At 37.5% G+C, this 18983-nt stretch overlaps 1 pseudogene across 1 annotated transcript; it reads left to right on the top strand.

The window, feature by feature from the left end:
• Nucleotides 1-372: 372 nt before the first annotated feature.
• LOC146915674 (ASI1-immunoprecipitated protein 3-like) lies at nucleotides 373-5120 on the top strand (annotated as a pseudogene). Its single transcript, XR_015016615.1, has 9 exons — nucleotides 373-552; nucleotides 713-775; nucleotides 1402-2045; nucleotides 3089-3141; nucleotides 3282-3416; nucleotides 4090-4173; nucleotides 4600-4659; nucleotides 4753-4839; nucleotides 4935-5120. The product of XR_015016615.1 is annotated as an ASI1-immunoprecipitated protein 3-like (transcript).
• Nucleotides 5121-18983: the final 13863 nt, after the last annotated feature.

Genomic DNA, 18983 nt, shown 5'->3' with positions numbered 1-18983 from the left:
TCATTAAAACGGAACCCAGTTATCCCCACTTTTCCACAATTAAATTGTGTGAGCCACTAGGCTACTTGTGTGACAAAAAAAAATAAATGAACCCAGTTGAGTCGGTTAGTCTTTCTAATAGGCATATGAAAATAATAATTGATTCCTAAATTTGAGGTTCCAATATGACTCGGACTTCTAGTTCTATGACTCATTCAAAAGAGAAAAACAAATTAATTATAATATAATAATCAAGTCTAAGTAAAAAATACAATAACATGTATGTGGCCATTCTAATTCCATTATCTCCCTTTAGAACTCTTAATCTAACAATAGTATTATTCCAAAAACCATTCGATTATAACCAAACTCAGGTAAATAGAAGAAGAATAGATGAAGTCAATTAATGAGGTGGAGAAGGAGGAAGATGAGGAACTTTCCAGTGAAGAAGTGGAAGAATCTCCAGTTGAAAAAGCTAAACCCATTGGTGAACCCGTTAGGGTTTCTCGAAAAGGAAGAGATAGAAAAATGCATTTTTAGTCCTTTGATTTCCTTGGAGACCAATACACTCTCGTATATTAATATTAATCAATCATCTCTTTCTCTTTTTCTCCTTTTGCTTTTTGCATGTTGTAACTATTTGGCTTTGTCGAATTCAGTGCTTAATCTTTTTTGTGATTGTTTCAATTGATTCTACAACTTACTGCTATTCTTGGTGTTACTCTTTCTGCAGGAGGGCCCTGTGCTTCTTTTTCCTGAGATTAAATATCAAAAGCCATATGTTGCAATTATCAAGGTCAATTCCTTGTTAATTATGCCGTTTTTTTATTTATTTTAAGATATGTCTGCGTAATATGAATTTAAAATGATCATCTGTGTTGTTGTTTGTTATGCATTTGTGAATAAGTAATAAATTATACACTAGAAGTACATAAGGAATAGAAGTGATTATTCCATTTGTAAAGTTTAATGTCGATATACAGTATGTGTAAAGATTTTTTTACACTATAATCAATTATCAACTACTACGACAATAAGTGTAAAGTTTAGTGTTGATTAACGTTGTCATTGACAATGCACGATAATTTAATTACTTTTTAGATTAGCTTCCCTTCTTTGTTGTTGGCAATCCTAGGCATGTGCGCATTGCTGGATTTGGCATGTCGTTCTGTACTCATCTTTTGGCTTTTGATAACAAGGTTTAAAAAAAAAATCAGCGTTGTTACATAACGCAACATATGTTGTGAAGTAGATTGATCAACATTAATGTTATCATAAACTTATAATAATAGGTTTGGTAACCTCCTTATTTCTCCTTTACTTGTGGGGACATATAGGGTGCTATTCTCTCCTTGCTTACAAAATGTAGAGTTATACGCGCACCTTTATGTTTTTTGATTTTAAGAGATGTGTTTTTGTCAGGACATCACACAATCCCTAAATGGAAGCTTGATGATCACAGGGCAGTGGTTTTACCGTCCAGATGAAGCAGAACAAAAGGGAGGTGGTAGGTGGCAATCGTTTGACAATAGAGAGTTGTTTTATAGTTTCCACCACGATGAAGTTCCTGCAGAATCTGTTATGCATAAGTGTGTGGTGCATTTTATTCCCATACACAAACAACTTCCAGATCGTAAGCAACATCCCGGGTTTATTGTGCATAACGTTTATGATACAAATGAATTGAAATTACGAAAACTAACTGATAAGAACTATCATGACAATAATAAACAAGAAATCAATGAGCTTATACTGAAAACTCGTTAATGTTTGGGTGAACTACCTGATATCGAGACCGGTGAACCTGCTACTGATCAGGAAGATTTGGTTAAGGATAGGAGAAACTTAAAGAATGGTGTTTCAAGGGAGGATGAAACTCCCTGGTGTTTCTTTAAAACCTATAACACCAGGGAGTTGTGCAGCTAATACCTTAGAGCATCAACGCATACTAGTGAATTTTAATGCGCTAACAGGAGATACCCGTCGTGACAAGGGTTTGGTGATGTTGCTTCAAAATGTTCAATACTTGTTTGAAACTGATGAAAGAAAAATGAAAACAGACAAACGTGATGACAGGGACAGATCTAGACTTTAGGTGCATGTGGAGCTAAAATTTCAAATAAATAATACTCCCTCCGTCCCATAATAACTGAACCATTTGCAAAAAAAAAAAAGTCCCTAAATAACTGAGCCATTTCATTTTTCAATACAATATTAATTTCTTTTTTCCCTTTATAACTCTAATTAATACTACTTTCATCATTCTAATTCAATACTCCCTCCGTCCTAAATTATAAGCAAAAAAAACTCATTTTTTTGTCCCAAATTATAAGAAAAAAGATCAACTTTTATCATATTTAATTATGTTTTTTCAAAACATTATCTTTTCCAAGGAAAAATTAAATGCAAAGTGCATTCAATTTGCTCTCTTTTTCATTTTCTCTATAATCAACTACCAATGAAAATTGTTTTTACACCTTCCTATAAAACTTATTTCAAAGATAACACAAAAAAACTATGTTACAAACTACTATGTTTTAGTTTTCTTAATAAGTGTGATTTTTTTGTTGCTTATGATATGGGACCGAGGGAGTATATTCCACTTTACATTTATGATAGTGGAAAATACACCAATACTTAATAAGTGCACTTAAAACTATTTTTCTCTCTCCTTCATTTATAGATTTTTCTTAATACATGTGAAATGAGCTTTTGGCTCAGTTAATACGGGACGGATGGAGTAATACAAACTATTTTTTTTAATCCACAAATATTATTACCTTATTGTTTGATACAATACATTACAATGAAAATCATCACCTATCCATTTGTTGAAAATGAGATAAAATGACATCATTGCTAATTGTTAATAGAACATCTCTTAGCCACTGATTACCCATTTGATTACATAGGTTACTCTTCCCAACTTTCATAGCTAAAAAAACACGTTCAACACTTGCAGTTGCTACCGTGCGTGTGTGCTATATGTGTTTTATCTATTAAAAATATAAAAAAAAATAGGGAAAAGCATGTGGAGCTATAGTCCCATATAGCTCCAACATGCATCCGTCCCTGCGTGATGACCATTTTTATGCTATCAACAATGAAGGCTATAACAAAAGTTTTGGAATAGAAAATGAATCTAAAGATAAAGTTTTGAAGGTATTTCTTGAAGTACCCAATTGTGATTGTGATCTCTTGTGTGGGTTCATTTATTTTGTCATAATCTTTTCATTGTTTTCCCTTTTTCTTGAGGTTTATAACTTATAATGAATTCATCATGTACTGTTTTCTATCTACAGAACTCCAAGTCTTTTGTCTGGCCCGATGTTGTTGTGCCAGTTGTAGTTTCTCTGGAGAAAGCTTTATACCATACATTTTCATCAGATTATCAGAAGTACAAACAAAAGCTACGACAGTTGATATTTAATCTCAAGGTTTGATGTTACTTTTTCACAAGGATTGTAAATGTTTTTTAGTGTTGTCTTTGAGACTTAAGAGATGAAAAATCACTTGTCACTACTACACTTGATTTTGGATAAGGTTGCACAAAGAGAGTTTTTTGTTATAGTTGAATAGATATTTTTAATTATAATACTTATTAAAAAATTATTATCAGGAGATTAATGTCTAATAAAATGGGGCCATCTCAACTGAGTTATATATAGCCATATGAGGCATATGTCATGTAGTGAAGAATTACTGATTTATTATTATTTACAGTAGTTATTATTTCATATTTTTTATATGTGAATATGTGTGATATTTTCTTAAAAGCATTTGTTTTTGTGTTGTAAAATTTGTCTTTGAACTTTGAACAGGGGTAATTTAAGTAAACTTCTGGCATTCAGAATAATGCGGTCAACTAACGGGGATGCTTTTTAAGTTTCGCAATTAGTTAAAAGTTAAAACAATGTGTTTTTTTTTTGCCTCGATCTGCATCATCTATGTCGTTATCCAAAGTTGTAATATTAGGATAGAATTAAGGTTTTGAGGGGCTAGTTCGCCTGGCCTTGCAGATCGTTCTTAGTTAACTTATTTTTACTAAGACAAAAATATTGCAAGCTGTGATGGTCTGCTTATATTTATTTTTCTCACCTTATTTTACAGAACAATTCATTTCTGTTCCGCCGATTATTAAATGGAGAGCTAGAACCTTCAAAAATATTGAATATGACACCTACTGAATTGAAGGTATTTAATGAATGTCATCTTTCCAACTGTTTTTCTTATTTTGCATTTACAATTTTCAAGTTCTCTACTCATATGATTTTTTTTCATCTAAATTGTATGCTATTAATTTCTAATTCGATAACTTCTTGTAAATATTTTGTTCAGTTAATACAATCGGTCCAACCCTTATAATTTTCAACATATTTATTTGTTATAACTCATTTCAAATGCTGGTAAAATAAAGGAATATACTTCTGATTGAATTTTATTGACAGCTATGATTATTGACAGCTATGAAAGATCTATAAACATTTATGTTACTTATCATTGAAAGTTATAGCTTCATGAAATAGTTAATAGCTTTAAGAAGAAAGTTCTTTCTAGTAATAACGTTTGAAAGATTAATCTTTTTGTTTAGTGGTTATTTGCTGAATATTTGAACTCCAGGAGGGTTTGACAGCCGATGAAATATCCAAGAATGTGCCTGATGAGCCACGACACATGCAGGTCACTTTTTGCTCTATTCCAACAATCTTATGTCATATGTTAGATTGTGTGAATATTATCTACTGAATTTCAACTTTTTTACTTGTGAAATACATGACAGATGCTCGCTGCAAAATTTGCAATAAGCAAAAAGTTGGTGTAATGGATATAATTTGTGCAGGACATGTTGATCGATATATGGTTTGCACATGAATGCTTTACTGATATTTAAAATCATAAATTCATCTCGTTGCACTTTTTATGACTTTGGTTTGGATGTTGCTCTTCTTGTTCAGCTAGAATGCATTGCTTGTGGTTGTTCTTGGTCTGCCTCTCGTGATGCGGTGTCTCTCCTAACATTAGATGCATCCAATTCAAAAGGAAATGTAGGCACGGCCCCATGGGCAACTAGGAAATTGGAAACTCGGAAACTCGGAAATCATTTGGGAAGTCCAGGAAATATTAAAAAATCAAAGCTTTAAGGTGTTTTAACTAGGATGAGTATTAATACAATGAGTGAGTGAATGGTCATAGTTTTGAATTTTTTTGACAAATGAATAGTCATATTTAAGAAATATGATTTATTATGTCTTTGGGAAAACCAGCGAAGGGAAAACAATAAACAAACAAAGCAATAACAGTTCCCTACTGAACTCTACTACAATAAAGCTTGGGCACCAAAATAGACACACCTAAACCTTATAAACATGACATATTAAAAAATGGTTGACTTATGATTTAGAATACTCTGATTTAAATGAAATATTTATGTTGGGAAAAATGGGGTGTTACAATTGGTATCAGAGCAGGTCGGTCCGTCCGGCCAAGTAGTGAGTCGAGTTGTGTCTTTAGTAGTTGGAATACCATTATTATGTTATTCTAATTGTTGTGTGTTGTGCAGAGCAGAGACTTGGAGGCTGCGAATTTTATCTGCTATAAGAGAACTAGAATGGCTAGAATGAATGATGCTGCGATGGTTGCTGCATTGGAAGCTGTAGCCCAAGCTATAGGACAACAGCCAAATGCTAGTGCTGGTGTTAATGCTGACGTGAGAATGTTGGAGGCCTTTCTGAGAAACCATCCTCCCACTTTCAAAGGAAGGTACAACCCTGATGGAGCATAGACATGGCTCAAGGAGATTGAAAGAGTTTTCAGAGTTATGCAATGTACTGATGGTCAGAAGGTGCGTTTTGGAACGCATATGCTGGCTGAGGAAGCTGATGACTGGTGGGTGAGCCTCCAACCTACCCTAGAGCAGGATGATGCGGTTATTACTTGGGCTGTGTTTAGGAGAGAGTTCCTAATTAGATATTTTCCTGAAGATGTTCGCGGGAGAAAAGAGATCGAGTTCCTTGAGCTGAAGCAAGGAAAGATGTCGGTGATAGAGTATGTAGCAAAGTTTGTGGAGCTGGCTCAGTTCTATCCACACTATACTAGGGACAATGCTGATTTCTCTAAGTGTATCAAGTTTGAGAATGGTTTGCGTGCTGATATTAAGCGAGCCATTGGTTACCAACAGATCCATGACTTTTCTGCTTTGGTGAGCAGATGCAGAATCTATGAAGATGATAGCAAAGCTCATTATAAGATTATGAGTGAGAAGAGGGGTAAGGGCCAGCAAAGTCGCCCAAAGCCTTACAGTGCTCTTGCTGACAAAGGAAAAGGAAGAGCTAATGATGAAAGAAGGTCAAATAAGATAGATGTTGGTGCTGAGATTGTTTGTTTCACTTGCGGCGAGAAAGGCCATAAGAGTAATGCTTGCACTAAGGATATTAAACAATGCTTCCGTTGTGGTAGTAAAGGACATACACTTGCAGAGTGTAAGCATGGAGACGTTGTGTGTTTTAACTGCAATGAAGAGGGTCATATTGGGTCTCAATGCAAGAATCCGAAGAAGGCTCAGACCAGAGGGAAAGTGTTTGCTTTGACTGGTACTCAGATTGAAAATGAGGATCGTTTGATCAGAGGTACTTGTTATATTAACAATACTCCTTTAGTTGCTATTATTGATATTGGTGCTACACATTGTTTTGTTGCTTTTAATTGTGCTTCTAAGTTGGGCCTTGCTATGTCTGATATGAATGGAGAAATGGTTGTCGAAACTCCAGCAAAGGGTTCGGTGACCACTTCTCTTGTTTGTTTACGGTGTCCCTTGTCTATGTTTGATCGTGATTTTGAGATTGATTTAGTTTGTCTACCTTTGAGTGGAATGGATGTGATTCTTGGTATGAACTGGTTAGAGTACAATCACGTCCTCATTAATTGTTTTAGTAAATCGGTGCGTTTCTCTTCTGCTGAAGAGGAAAGTGGAGCGGAATTTTTGTCTACCAAGCAGCTGAAGCAATTAGAACGCGATGGAATCTTGATGTTTTCCTTGATGGCATCCTTATCTTTGGAGAATCAAGCAGTGATTGATAAGTTGCAAGTGGTGTGCGATTTTCCTGAAGTTTTTCCTGATGAAATTCCTGATGTACCACCGGAGAGAGAAGTTGAATTTTCTATTGATCTTGTTCCGAGAACGAAGCATGTGTCTATGACACCTTACCATATGTCAGCTTCTGAGTTGGCTGAGTTGAAGAAACAGTTGGAAGATTTGCTAGATAAGAAGTTCATAAGACAGAATGTTTCACCTTGGGGAGCGCTGGTATCGTTGGTTAAGAAGAAAGATGGAAGTATGAGGTTGTGCATTGATTATCGACAACTGAATAAAGTAACTATAAAGAATAGATATCCACTTCCTAGAATTGATGACTTGATGGATCAGTTAGTGGGTGCTCGTGTGTTCAGCAAGATTGACTTGAGGTCGGGTTATCACCAGATTAAAGTAAAAGATGAAGATATGCAGAAGACGGCTTTTAGGACGCGATATGGACATTATGAATATAAGGTGATGCCTTTTGGTGTGAGTAATGCGCCTGGCGAGTTTATGGAGTATATGAATTGCATTTTTCATGCATTTTTGGATCGCTTCGTGGTTGTGTTCATCGATGATATTTTGATTTACTCTAAGACAGAAGAAGAACATGCGGAACATTTGAAGATTGTCTTGCAAGTGCTGAAAGAGAAGAAGTTGTATGCTAAATTGTCTAAGTGTTAATTCTGGTTGAATGAGGTAAGTTTTCTTGGCCATGTTATTTCTGGTAGTGGTATTGTAGTCGATCCATCTAAAGTTGAAGCAGTATCACAATGGGAGACTCCTAAGTCAGTTACAGAGATTAGAAGCTTTTTGGGTCTAGCAGGTTACTACCGAAGATTCATAGAAGGATTTTCTAAGTTAGCACTTCCGTTAACGCAGTTGACGTGTAAAGGTAAAACCTTTGTGTGGGATGTACATTGTGAGAACAGTTTTAATGAATTGAAGAAGCGATTGACGATGGCTCTAGTTTTGATTTTGCTGAAACCTGATGAACCTTTTGTGGTGTATTGTGATGCGTCCAAGTTGGGCTTAGGCGGTGTGCTTATGCAAGATGGTAAAGTGGTTGCTTATTGTTTTATCTTGGTTTTCGGGTGTCAAACATTGATTACGTTTGAACCTTTTAAACCGGTGATATCTTATTTTTTCTTGGGAAGGGAAAAAGTAAGCAAAACCCTTGAGAATCGAGGTCCGGGAGTTGTTTTCGCTACGAGAAGGTGTTAGGCACCCATAACGACTATAGTAACCTATAGGAACCGTCTTTAATTTCTACGCGCGCGCTTTATTTTTAAATGCTATTTTGAAATGTTATTTACACCTAAGAATTACTAAATGAAGAATTGGAGGGAGAAGAATGTTTTTTGGATTTTTATTTTAGTTGAATTGAAGGAATTTTGATTCCTTGCCTACGTACCCGATTAAGGGATCAAATCCACCGTAGTTCTCTCTCAAAAATGTTTTTTGTTTTTGTTGGTTGATTTTAAGTTTGAAAATGGGATTTGAAGAATAGAAAGAGGCCTCAAGGGCATGGGATTAGGAAATAGTGAGGTTGAATTAGTGAATTGCAAAATATGGTCAAAGTTTGATTATTTTCATTGAAATTTGATTAAGAAAATGGAAAAGAAAATACAATGGGATGTCGGATCCCAAGGTTTATTTGGAAAAGCTTTGAGTGAAGTTGTTCACATTTGTTTGGAAAATTGGTTTTTTCTAAGTATAAGTCCTAGACATTCATCTAAACATACAATCCTAAACATACATCTAAACATGCATATTCTAGCTATAGTGGTGTGTGTGCATGTGTCGGTGTACATCATTAGAGTCCATTGTCCTTTACATCATACCCTAGATACATTCTATGGCCTCTTTGCCAAGAAATTAAAAGCATGAAAGTAAAATATTACAAGAACTCCTAAATATTTACATCCTAATTTTTGTATGGAATTGAAGCTTAAAAATGCAAGAAATAAAAGTGGAGAAAGAGATGAGATATGGAATGAAATGCTATGGAAATGAGACATGAAACAAGAAACAAAGGGATTAGTAGTACAAGATATAATGTGGAAAATGAAGCAAGTGGAAATTGCATAACAAAATGAACAAGACTTAACCAAAAAATAACAAACACTTTAGCCAAAAAAATGGGAAAATGGACTTGAAGAAATTGCACTAACACCAAAGCAAATTTAAGGCTTAAAATTCTCATATCAATGGTAATTTCCAAATGGTTCATTTCAGCCACATTATGAGAATCATAAGGACAAGTATGAGCCAAGACTTATAGTGCACTTTCAAGTCCATTTTACACATTATTCCTCATGGTAACAAAACACATTACTTACAAAACAAGAAATTCACAACTTGCACTTTCAAAACAGCCAAACAAACACAATTTTCAGAGGTAAACACATTACACATTTGCATATTAAATGTCAACATGATGTGGCAAAGTATTGGAATCAAAAGCATGCAAAAATTCCACAACAATTGACAAGAAATAACACAAGATCACAAGGGAATTTTTACATAAGCCTTTATCAAATTCTTAACATGCAAGAAAGAAACCAAGAATCAAGTCTCTCGTATCAATACCAGCCCCAAGAATGTTCATGCAATTTCGAAACTCTTTTTCACGATTTTTACCAAGGTTAAAAAACACTAAACTAAGCAAACAAACAAAATTTTCACCTATATTTCCTAAACAATTTTACCATGTAAAACACACCAAAAATTAACAAAAAATATCAAGAAGAACAACTAAAAAAATCCAGTAATTTTATTAAACCAATTTGGCGCAAACAGGGGTGTAGAAGCAATTTTCAGCAAAAACCACAGAAACAGGGGGGTGCACGTATCAAAATGCCACACAGGCCATGGCAGTTGGGCCTAAGAACAAAGTAGGCCGGGTTGGAGTTGGTTGGGGACGGGTCAACCCGGTTCATGGGTGGTATAAACCCCAAGAACCGGTCCACACACTCACTTCTCACCCACACTTCTCTCTCTAGGTTATTTCTAGAGAGAGAAGCTCTGCAACACCTTAGAACAGACTTCGCCGGAAACGAATGAGGAAGATGACCGGAAAACACTCCGGTGTGGTGGTCGGCCGTAGCGCCGCCGCACCGGAGCACATTTTTTTTGCTTTTTTCGAATTTTTTTTTACATGATCCGGTTCATCTTCTTCTTCTGAGTCCGAATCCATCAATAGTTTTTCAAGATATTCAACACATAGCCCTGGATCTACGAATCAAAGTTCAAAACCAAAACACATATTCAATCTTTTTCGAACCAAACGTGAATATAACAGAACACAACGATTCATACATGATCCAGGAAAAGGAATGGCGAAGGTTACCTTGAATAAATCGGAGGTAAGGTTGAAAGATAATAGAAAAACTTCTGCTCTTCTTCTTGCTTGTTACTCGTTCAGATCCGAATTTGTGTCCTAGAGTGAAATTCGTTCTTGCGGTCCAGTGATGAGCTCAAAACCTTGCGTCGTTGTATGTTGGAAAACGGCCTGGATCTGTTGACGAATCAGGTTTGGATTCGTATTGCTTGGATGCGTTCGATTGTGATGATTTTGGAGTTTGTTGAAACTCGAAAATTACCACTGTTTGATGATAATTTATGGATTTGTGTTGCTGAATCTGTGTATGAACGGCGGAGATGATGTATTGATGAGTCTTTTTGTGATTGTGATGAGCAGTTACGGTGGTTTGTGAGGATTTTGCGGTGGTTAGTGGCGGCCGTATTAGTTAGTTATGGTGGTTTTTTGAGACCTTGTGGTGGTTCTGGAAAATTCTGTTAGGGTTTGTGTTCATGTGTTCTTGATGAGATTCATCAAGTTCATGTGAATTCTTTGATTGTTTGATCTGTTTTTTTGTGGAAAGAGAAACTGCAAAGTGTTTGTGATGAGATGGCAAAAAATGAATGGTGCCTTTGACCTTTGACTGTGATGTGGCTTTTATAGCTGATGACTGTAACTGCTGGACCAATAAGCAGCTGCCATGTGGCGCTGGACCTTGTAACAAACTCTTGGACAAATGGACCAATAAGAAACTGACACATGTACAGACCTGATGACTTGGACAAAAAGGACTAAAATACAATTTTTAGGAATTTAGGACTAAAAATAAAAATAAAAATGAATTAAAATTGGTAATTGGAAAATAACGTAAAGTGAAACGATTAAAATTGACAAAACGGACTAAAACGAACCAATGGCCTAAATGAGGTACTTTAAAGTACCTCTCTGCCGAAATTTCGTGTGAAATGACCAAAATGCCCCTGGGGCTAAAAACGACTAAAAAATGACTCAGATACGAATTTTAAAATGGATTTTTAACAAGGAATTGAATCAAAGGCTCAGACAAGCAACATTAAAAGACTCAGAGACAATTTTTAGGATTTAAACAGTGACTTGACACCTGAAATGACCAAAATGCCCCTAGGGGCAAAACTGACTCAAAATGACTTCAAATGCAAATTTTGGAATGGATTTTGACATAGAATGAAACAAAGACTTATTCAACCTATTTGAAAGGACTCAAACAAATTTTTAAAAGATTGAAAGAAATTTTGACATAGGAAATGACTAAAATGCCCTTACATGTGAATTTTGCAAATAATATTGAAATAAAATGCAGAAGAAGATGTAATTGATCAGAGACATATCAAATGGTTTAAAATGCAAGAAAAGAAAAATTGACTAGTATTTTTAGGTCCAAAATTAGGGTATAACAGCTGCCCCTATTTAAGTTTCTTTGTCCGGAGAGTCAAGAGACGAAGTCTTAGAGTTGACGGGACGAAGATACTTAAATATTAACATTTGCACTGCTTTTGGACATAAAAATACGCTTTCAGAGTTTCAAAGATATGAATGTTATGCAATACTTTGATTATGAATGCAAGACAAACAACTGGAGTCTATGGAACCTATCATGTCACTGGGGATTCAGGTGGACATTGACAGGGTAGACAAACCAGGGAGTAGAAAATAGGGTACAAGTTGTTCTTTGGGTCGAACTAGTCACTTGACCAAGGAATACAAAACAAGAGATAGGTGCAAGCTGTTCTTGGGATTGAACTTGGCACTTGACCGGAAACATAGACATATAGGCAGATACAAGTGGTTCTTTGGATCGAACTTGACACTTGATTGGAGATACAAACAGATAGGCAGACACAAACTGTTCTTTTGGATTGAACTGGCTGTTTGGTTGGAGACATAGACAAAAGGGTTGATACAAGCCGTTTCTTTGGATCGAACTTGCTTGTTGGATTATCACCACATCATGTGGGAGAGTGCAGACTGTTCTCTTAGATCGAACTTGTCGTTTGACCGATAACAAAGCATAAGCTGGGTACAAACTGTTCTTCAGATTGAACTTGCCGTCTGACTGATAACAGAGCATGAGCTGGGTACAAACTGTTCTATCGAACTCGCCGTTTGACCAATAACAAAGCATAAGCTGGGTACAAACTGTTCTTCAAATCGAACTTGCCGTTTGTCCGGAAGCATAGGTATATAAGCAGGTACAAGTGGTTCTTTCTGGATTGAACCTGGCACTTGACCAGTAACAAGATACAAATTGAGAGTCTGGTTTAACAAGATTCCAATTGAGGGTAAATTGTCATCGACTTGATTTGAAAATAGACATGACCATTTTTGTTGGCCCAAAAGTAAATTGAGAGTAAATTGACATTGATTTGAGTTGAAAATTGACATTGAAAGTTGAGATTGAAAGTTGAGATTGAACAGAGACATAGACATAGACATTGGAAATTGGAATTGGATTGAGACATAGACATTGACATTGGATTGGAGAGTTGCAATTGACATTGAAATTGGATTGAAATTGGATTGAAAATTACCATTGACATTGGATATTGACATTTGACATTGACATTGGATATTGACATTGGAATTGGAATTGGAGATTGACATTGACATTGTCGTTGGATGTCAACGTTGGAATTGGAGATTGACACTGACATTGTCGTTGGATGTCAACATTGGAATTGGAGATTGACATTGACGTTGTCATTGGATGTCAACATTGGAATTGGAGATTGAAGTTGAGATTGCTTCGAATTTGACATTTGACATGGTTTGAAATTGAGTTGAATTTGACAGTTTGACATTGAAATTGAGATTGGAATTGACATTGGAGATTGGAAATTGCTTCGAATTTTGACAGTTTGACATTGAAATTGGAGATTGTCATTGGAGATTGTCATTGAAATTGGAATTGAAATTGGAGATTGGAAATTGCTTCGAATTTGACAGTTGAAATTGGATTTGACAGCTGGAATTGAGTTTGACAGTTGACAGTTGGATATGCAACATGTATGTATGATATAGCCAGATTATTGGATGTATGAGCACATAAAATGCATGATTATGCATGTATGAATGCTTGAAATGCATGATTGGTTTGTAATTTGGCAGAGAAATATCACAAAGGCAGACAAGACATTGGAAAATTGGGCACGTAGTGGCTCGTGCTGCAACATATTCACAGGGGGAAAACTTCTTTGGAGAGACCGTCGTTGAGAGACGTATCAAAACCATGGCTGAGGGCAATCAAACTTGTAAAGGAGGGACCCTTGGAAAGTCCTTGGATACAGGTCGCCGTTGCTAGGCGTGTCAGTGCTGGGTAAACATTGGACGTTCGCATCTGCGGTCAATGCTTTTTCAATATTTCATTCTTTCATTTTTCATTTTCAAACCCCTATTTTTGCCTGAACCGCCCTTTCGGGTTTTCGATTCACCGGGGAGTAAATTCTTTTCATTGCCCCATTTTTGCCTGAATTGCCTTCATAGGTTGTCAATCAGCGGGGTGCTCATTTTTGCCTAAGCCGCCCTTTCGGGTTTTCAACTTAGCGAGCTTTTCATTTTCATTTTTTCATTTTTCTATTTTCATTCTGTTTTTTCATTCTTGCCATTGACCACAGATCATCCCGGGGAGTAACCTGCTTGTAACATGTATTGAAATAGACATTGATGCTCATTCATTCATGCATGTTTCATTGAAATGTACCCTGTTGCTCAGGTTTGCTTTCAAAATAGACAGGAAAAGATTTTCCAATTTTCAAAGATGTTTGTTTCAGACATTGACATTATCAAATAGAAAGAAATTGTTTTGTATAAAGCATTGAAAGTAGAAAGAAAAATGGAGTTTCAAACAATAGAAAGGCTCAAATTGATGTAGAAGAGTGAAAGTCAGCCAAGGGCATGACTTCACGGACTTACAAAGCTTGGAAAATGGTAATTTTATTGGTTGGTGATACATTGAACACGATGACCGCTACATTTCATAGAAATTTTGAATTCACAAGTACAGAAGCTTCTGATGAAGATGATCATTGACAGTTGCAGATGCCCCAAGGGGTGATGGTGATTTGCCAGATATAGTTACTTGTCTTTTATTGTCAACCTCATTTTTGCATGAACCGCCCTTTCGGGTTTTCGGCTCATCGAGGCGCTCATTCTTGCCTGAGTTGCGTACAATCTCAGCGAGCTCTTTCATATTCATTTTTTTGTCCCTAACTTTTGCCTGGATCGCCCTTGCGGGTTTTCGGTCCACCGGGAAGCGCATTTTTGCCTAGGCCGCCCTTTCGGGTTTTCGACCTACCACGCTGTTCTTTTCTTTCTAGACAAAGTATTTCTTGACTACATCGGCATTAACAGGATTTGGAAGCTCAACACCATCCATGTGTGTAAGAATCAAAGCACCACCAGAGAAAGCCTTCTTGACAACATAAGGACCTTCATAGTTAGGTGTCCACTTGCCCCTTGGGTCGGGTTGCTGACTTATTCTTCTTTTCAATACAAGTTCGCCTTCCTTGAATTCTCGAGGTCGGACTTTCTTGTCAAAAGCATTCTTCATTCGCACTTGATACAACTGTCCATGAGTCATAGCATCCATACGTTTCTCTTCAATCAGATTCAATTGATCATACCGACTTTGACACCATTCATCCTCAGTTAATTTGGCTTCCATGATTACTCGAAGAGATGGAATCTCCACTTCCAGAGGGAGAACTGCTTCCATACCATACACCAAAGAGAAGGGAGTTGCCCCGGTTGAACTGCGCACTGTAGTTCGGTAACCATGCAAGGCAAACGGTAGCATTTCATGCCAGTCTTTGTAAGTAGTGACCATCTTCTGAACAATCTTCTTGATGTTCTTGTTAGCGGCCTCAACTGCACCATTCATCTGAGGTCTGTAAGGAGAAGAGTTGTGATGTTCGATTTTGAATTCTTCACATAAAGCTTGCACCATGCTATTGTTCAGATTGGAACCATTGTCAGTGATAATTTTGTTGGGAACACCATATCGACAGATGATGTTATTCTTGATAAACTTGACAACCACTTGCTTGGTTACATTGGCATAGGAGGCAGCTTCAACCCACTTGGTGAAATAGTCAATTGCCACTAGAATGAAACGATGTCCATTGGAAGCCTTTGGTTCAATTCTTCCGATCATGTCAATGCCCCACATAGAGAAAGGCCATGGGGAAGAGATAACATTGAGAGCATGTGGAGGCACATGGATTTTGTCAGCATAAATTTGACACTTGTGACATCTTTTAGCATGTTTGTGGCAGTCACGCTCCATAGTTATCCAGTAATAGCCGGCTCTTAACAGTTTCCTTGACATAGTGTGACCCGAAGCATGGGTCCCAAAAGTACCATCATGTACATCATGCATCAATTTCTCAGCTTCTTGTTTGTCAACACATCTCAACAAGACCATGTCATAGTTCCTCTTGTATAGGATCTCTCCGTCCAGAAGGAATCTACTAGCCCATCGTCTCAGAGTCTTTTTATCCCTGTTGGAAGCACCAGTTGGATATTCACGATTCTGCAAGAATTGCTTGATGTTGTAATACCAAGGCTTTTTGTCATTCACATCCTTGTCAGCTTGATCTGGCATATTTTCAATAGTAAACACGTGAGCGGGTCTATCAAGACGCTGCACTTTGATCACGGGGACATCATTCCAGTGATTGACACGAAACATGGAAGACAGAGTAGCAAGAGCGTCAGCCATTTGATTTTCATCCCGAGGGATGTGGTGCAGCTCAACCTTGGTAAAGTATGTCAATAGACGTCTTGCATAGTCACGGTATGGGATCAGCTTCTCATGATGAGTTTCCCATTCACCTTTTATCTGATTTATAACAAGTGCAGAATCTCCATAGATGTCAAGGTGTTTGATTCTCAGGTCAAGGGCTTCTTCAATGCCCAAGATGCATGCTTCATATTCAGCTATATTGTTTGTGCATTCAAAGGTTATTCGAGCGGTGAAAGGAATGTGATGCCCTTGTGGAGTTACAATGATGGCTCCAATTCCTTTACCATAAGCATTAACAGCACCATCAAATACCAATCCCCATTTGCTATTGGGGTCTGGCCCTTCATTGATCAGTGGCTCTTCACAATCTTTCGCTTTCAGATACATGATCTCTTCATCAGGGAAATCAAACTTAATTGGCTGGTAATCATCAAGAGGTTGACAAGCAAGATGCTCAGCAAGGACGCTTCCTTTGATTGCTTTCTGAGCTTTGTACACAATATCATATTCAGACAACAACATTTGCCAGCGTGCAATCTTTCCAGTAACAGCAGGTTTTTCAAAGATGTACTTGATTGGATCCATTCGGGATATCAACCAAGTTGTATGATTCACCATATAATGACGCAGGCGTTTGGCAGCCCAAGCTAAAGCACAACAAGTCTTTTCAAGCATCGTATACCGAGTCTCGCAGTCGGTAAATTTCTTGCTCAGATAGTAGATAGCATGCTCTTTCTTACCAGTCTCATCTTGTTGACCGAGAACACAGCCCACTGAATCATCTAACACTGACAGATACATAATCAAAGGCCTTCCTTCCACTGGCGGGACAAGGATAGGTGGTTCTAACAGGTATTCTTTAATGCTATCAAAAGCTTCCTGACATTCATCGTTCCATACAACAGGCTGATTCTTTCTGAGCAATTTGAAAATTGGCCCACAGGTAGTAGTCATGTGAGATATGAATCTTGAAATGTAATTCAGACGTCCAAGGAAACCTCTGACTTGCTTCTCAGTTTGAGGGGCCGGCATTTCTCTGATGGCTCGGACTTTGTCAGGATCAACTTCAATGCCTCTCTGGCTGACAATGAAGCCTAGCAACTTTCCGGATCGTACACCGAATGTGCACTTGTTAGGATTCAACCGCAGCTTGTACTTTCTCAATCTTTCAAACATCTTTTTCAAATACACCACATGCTGCTCTTCATCACTTGACTTCACAATCATATCATCAACATATACTTCAATCTCTTTGTGAATCATATCATGAAACAGAGTTGTCATACCCCTTTGATAGGTAGCACCAGCATTTATCAAGCCAAACGGCATCACTTTATAACAGAACGTTCCCCACGGAGTGATGAAGGACGTCTTTTCTCTATCTTCAGGTGACATTCGTATCTGATTGTAACCAGAGAAACCATCCATGAAAGAGAACACTTTGGATTGAGCAGTACTGTCAACAAGCACGTCAATATGAGGCAATGGAAAGTTATCTTTTGGACTAGCTTTATTCAAATCTCTGTAATCCACGCACATTCGAACTTTCCCATCTTTCTTTGGTACTGGTACGATGTTGGCGATCCACTCAGGATATTCAGCTGTCATGAGGAAGCCCGCATCAATTTGCTTTTGTACCTCAGCCTTGATCTTAAGAGCCATGTCTGGACGAGACCTTCTCAATTTCTGTTTGACAGGAGGACATTCAGGCCTTGTCAGTATCCGATGTTCCACAATCTTGGGATCTAGACCCGGCATATCTTCATAGGACCATGCAAAGACATCTGGATAATCATGGAGAAGCTGAGTAATCTTCCTTTTCACTTCTGGCTCAAGTGCAGCACCAATCTTGATCTCTCGCTTGTTTTCTTCAGTACCCAGGTTGATGAGCTCAATCTCTTCCTGATGAGGCTGAATGGCTCTCCTTTCTTGCTCAAGCAGTCGAGTGATCTCATACGGTATCTCTTCATCATCATCATCCTCATCTTCAGCTTCATATACAGGGAATTCAAAATTTGGAGGAACCATAGGGTCACTGTGTTCGACGGGTTTATTATGGTTCAATCTGCATAATATGATTGGGATGATTTTAGAAAAATGTTTTTTTTATGCAGATTTTTGAAATTAATAAGAAAAATACAGATGTTTTGGTTTTTTCTGGCATTACCATTATTTCCAAGAAAAAGGCACTAAAAAAGTTAAAAAAACAAAGAGTCGTGAGAAAGACGACAACTTTTTATTGATTAACGGCAATGCCGAAACAAACACGCCCTTACAAAGATGTCACTTTCGCCTTGGGCAGAGCGAAAGGGTTGTTATTTTGAAAACAAGAAACATGAGCAACAAAACACATTACATGGAAGCATGCATGACTAAAGGAACATCAATGGCTTCCCAATTTCTCACAGTGCCTCCTGGTATAACAAATGTAGGCACGTGACCACCTTCAGCAGCATCTTCAGTAATAGCATTGATGAACCCAGCACTGTAAAAGGTTCCCTTTGAAACAGCAGATGTCGGGGAGAATCCAAGGCCCTCTTTACGCTTGTTTTCCAAGATCTGAATCACCTTGCCCCAGCCAACAGCTTGCCCTGCTTGGACGGCCTTCTGGGCATCTTTTAGTGAAGCCATAGCAGTACCAGCCCTCCGGGGTTCTGCGCCCTCAACGGTCAAGCCTTGAAACGACGTTCCTTCAGCGGACCCTGCTTCAACACAAGAGAATGATGATACCTGGCTAACTAGATATGCTTCCTCACCATGCACAGTGACAATCTTACCATTCCCCATGAACTTGAGCTTCTGATGCAAAGTGGATGTGACTGCTCCAGCGTCATGGATCCATGGTCTTC

The sequence above is a fragment of the Medicago sativa genome, chromosome 6, assembly GCF_051527215.1.
Source record: "Medicago sativa cultivar Bolivia chromosome 6, Bolivia_mono, whole genome shotgun sequence".
NCBI classification, from domain to species: domain Eukaryota; kingdom Viridiplantae; phylum Streptophyta; class Magnoliopsida; order Fabales; family Fabaceae; genus Medicago; species Medicago sativa.
The sequence above is the reverse complement of the archived record's forward strand: the minus strand, read 5'-3'. Positions and strand labels throughout refer to the sequence as shown.